The sequence below is a fragment of the Arvicanthis niloticus genome, chromosome Y (assembly GCF_011762505.2).
Source record: "Arvicanthis niloticus isolate mArvNil1 chromosome Y, mArvNil1.pat.X, whole genome shotgun sequence".
Lineage (NCBI taxonomy): Eukaryota > Metazoa > Chordata > Mammalia > Rodentia > Muridae > Arvicanthis > Arvicanthis niloticus.
In genome coordinates, this window is record NC_133431.1 from 13470120 (window position 1) to 13474514 (window position 4395).

The 4395-nt window shown below is 31.0% G+C and overlaps 1 pseudogene; it reads left to right on the plus strand.

Moving 5' to 3' along the window:
* The first annotated feature begins 1326 nt into the window (after positions 1 to 1326).
* The window catches only part of LOC143437340 (vomeronasal type-2 receptor 116-like), a 409964-nt pseudogene continuing 406895 nt past the window's right edge, over positions 1327 to 4395 (plus strand).

A 4395-nucleotide genomic window follows, 5' to 3' on the forward strand; every position in this document is an offset into this window, starting at 1 on the left:
AATTTACACAATCTATAGGTCTGCAAAAGTACTAAAATATTTAAACTGACAAATTCATAATTCAACCAAAGTATGAAACAAATTCTCATTCATAGTAACTAAGATAGCACAATAAAACTCCATAGCAAAATTACTATAAGCCAGTGACACACTAACAATTACAAAAATCGAGATAATGTCTCCACTTAACTCAGTGTAGATATTATAGGTAAAAAATATAAGGAAATTAAAAAAAACCACATTAATTTAATGTTCCATCTGTGTCACTAATTGTAATCTAACCAAGTTACATACATGAGCATAAGAGACGTACATCTGTGTTGTTGCAATGTAATCCAAGACAGGACTGTATCAAAACAAATACCAACTAGACAAGAATGAAAAATATAAGGTATATACTAACATTAGCAATAAAATTATCTCTCATAAATGACATCTAATTTCTTTCATTCCTGTGAGTAAAATGTATGAAATTATTCTCAAAATTTTTAATGAAGTATGAACAAACATCAACTAAAGAAATGTTTCATCAAATGACACTGACTACCAGGGACTGATTATCACACAAGATATCAGCATTATAACTCAGTGAATGTCTTTGCAGGTACTGATACTGGACAGGATGGGTGATGAATCTCTATAACTCAAGTCATCATTGGTTTCAGCATGATGACAAATTCTAGAGACGACAGAAATTACAGGAGTTTGAGGAGATTTTGTGAACATGACTAGCATACAATAGTATATGAACAACAGAGAGAATGGTCAACTCCTGCCTCAATGTTGCATGTGAGAATGCCCTTCCCTACACTAGACAATGGAAGATATAATGTCCCATGATTAAACTCAAAGTCTAAATGTTAAGGAACACTTATGACCTTCTCAACCTTTGTTACTATGGAAGTTCTGATGAGATCCATTGTGTTCATACATATGGCTGTTGACACATGGTCTGGTCCCAGCTGTCCAGGAGAAGATACTTTCTGAATATTTATGCCATGGATATGAATGAAATCATGGCACCTGAGGATGGAGAACATGATCTTCACAACATGTTTTCAACAATGTTTTGATCAAAAGTTTTCAGACCTCAGATGTAGAGCTTGAGGCAAGAATTTTCTCACTGAATCCAGGGAGCATTACATAAGATGAGTGGAAAATTATTGTTGAATATAATTAAGTAGATATCCAAACAGCAGTAGCCTTAAAACAGACACATAGTTCTAAATGTGTGTCTGTGTGTGTGTGTTTGTGTGTGTGTGTGTGTAATGTTTGACTGCATAAGAAACAGATTAAACAATTGCTCTGGCTTAGATCCTAGCAAACATGAAGAAGCTGCGTGATTTCACTATTTCCTTTTTGTTCCTGAAGTTTTCTCTCATCTTGTGCTGTTGACTGAACTCAGTTGCTTTTGGAGGATAAAGAATATTGAAGATAATGATGGACATTTGAGAAGTGACTGTGGTTTTTCACTCTCGGTATGGGATGAAGCTATTGAAGATGATTTGTATAATCAACTTATTCCTTTTAGGTAAGTCATTAACTATGTTTCCTTCTTCAATGTCATGAATTAGAAATATTTAACAGTATAAACAAACTGTAAGGTTCTGTCCTGTTCTCCCCCCTGTTACTTTAGGAACTTCTGAAAATTATTACATCATTGACTATCTTAATACTTTGAAATGTGTCACAGTTTAGTTTATCTTTACTATGCTGGGCTCCAATTCACAATGCTGGACAATGAGAGAGATTAGATTCTGTTGAGTGTTTGTGGATATCTTGTCTTGAAAGAGGTCTCTCATCTACCTTGAATTCACAGTTCTCATCTTTGGGAAGAGCAAAATATGAAGAGACTCCAACACTGTCTATATTCTATTGTCTGCCATTGATTCTTGTATGAGCAGGCATCTAAATGCCTTCATAAAAAGGTTATCAAATTTTGGTCTCCAAAATTTGGACATACATTCAGACATTGAAGTATTTGTGAATGTGTAAATCTACTATACATGATTACATGAATAACTTTATAATATACTATATATATATATATATATATATATATATATATATTGGTGATATAAATTTGATATAATTTACTATAACATTCCATACATACTTTGTTTTTTAAAACAGTCCTTAAATGAGTCTCTCCTCCCATTCTGGAGTTGACACTTAATGTGGATAAAGACTGCCAGGCTTCATATTCTGTTACCAGAATAATCTTTTGGTACAATTATACAAATATTCAGTCACATATTAGTCTTATTATCACTATCAGGTAGATGGTCAATATATCTATTAATTATATTAATATAACATTAGTGAAGATCTAGGAGAATAAACGAATTTCTTATGGATAAATCGTGTTCTTAATGTGGCTACATAGTTTTGAGATCGCAAGTGTGAGATGTTATCATTTGTGCCTGATGATCATGAGGGAAGAAGTGTTGAAATCACTCACATTTTAGGTAATCTGAATGACTGGGACTACTTTTTTGTGACTGAGTTTCCTGTAGTTTTCTGTCTTTGAATCTTCATCTCATCTCTTATTCAATGTTCATGTCTTTGGGATTTAAAGAATATGTTTCCCAATTGTTAGCCACAGTATACTGTGTGCACTTTGACAGTGATGGTGGCTTCACATTATTATACTTTTCTTTTAGGTCAGTAAGAATTTCATTTCTGATGTATTCTGTTTTATCCTACACCTCAGTAGAAAAATAGTGGAAATTCTCATTGGTGACACTTTCATAAGCCATAATTAGGTTCATAATCATGCATATATGAACTGAGCCAATGCACTTTTCAGGTTTCAAAAGAAAAACTTAACTCTACACACTCCAATTGAAAAATGTAATTTTCATCAAAAGAGGATGTTTGTGGTTTTTACTTCTGATGACAGGTAATTGCTAATAGTAGTAGATACTCTGCCAACTGTCCTGGCCAGGTGAACACATTTAATAGGGAGAGAAGATTTCTGTGTTCAGATATCACTTAAAGGTTCTCAAAGATTAAGAAGACTGAGGTGTAAGAGAAATCTGATACCTTTTAATGAAATTGACATAGTAACAACACATTAAAGGTAACATTAAATTGACGTGTAAAAGAGCATAAAGGTTAATATTCTGGTTATGTGGTATATTGTATCATATTGTATATTTTGAAATGGATAAATTAATTTATATAAAATATGTCTTAAATAATTATTGTTTGTTGAATATTAACAGTTGAAAACATTAACGTCATGTTCTACAAACATCATGGAAATATTATTGATTTTTTTTTTTCACTGTGCATGAAACTAACATTTTAAAATGTTTACTACAAAGAGTTTTTGCTATTTCTGAAATTTGTAAAGTATTCTTATGGGTAAAATAATTTCTTCCTACAAACACTGATAATCATTTTAAGTAAACTGATTGTTAGACAATGTACACAGATATATAATATGTTTGAATACTCTGACACTATATCATATAAGGGCTTTTGAATATAATTTTAATGGTTCCTTTTTAATAATTTTATGCTCCTTTACTAAATTTCCCAAAAATATTTTGTATGTCTTGAAACAATTTAGTACTCAATGTTAGATATAGGATTCTCAGTTTTGGATATTATTAAATATTCATTAATAATATTTTAGGTTATGAAAAATGTGAATATAAAAGTTGAAAAATTTTTTGATATATTACCTGATTTTCAAAATACTCAAAATTAATATGTTTGATGTATAAATTTAAATAAGAAAAATTTTAAGGAGAATGTGTTATATCGTTTATGTGTGGTTTAAGCCATGCTTATTTATTATTTATCTGTGGAATTACAACTCTAAAGTTACTTTATAATAGTCTTGCTCAATAGGACAATAATCTACTTCAAAGATGACAGAGATAAAAATAATCTTTATCAGTTTCATGAATACAAAATTTATCATATCATAGTGCCCTACATCTATGAATTCTTAATTGTATGTTGCTCTAAAGACTTCTAATTCATGAAACTTATTCAAGAAATTGAGACAGAAATTTCGCATGTCTCATATTACAAACTTTATTGCAATTTAAATTTTATGTTTCAGACATCTCCCTTAATCATTATATGCCTTGTTCTAGAATACAAAAAAGAAAATCTGAGTTTCTTCTGGTAATGATTTTTGCTGCTGAAGAGATCAACAAGAATCCTTATCTTTTACCCAACATGTCTTTGTATTTCGACATCATTGTTGGCCTTTGTGGAGATACATTGGGACTTCTGGATGAAGTATATTCACAACAAAACCGTAGTTTGGATTTTATTAATTATATCTGTGGATTAGATCCAATGTGTGGTGCAGACATTATAGGACCATCATGGAAATCATCCTTAAGACTAGCACTTCATACTAAGGACACCAAC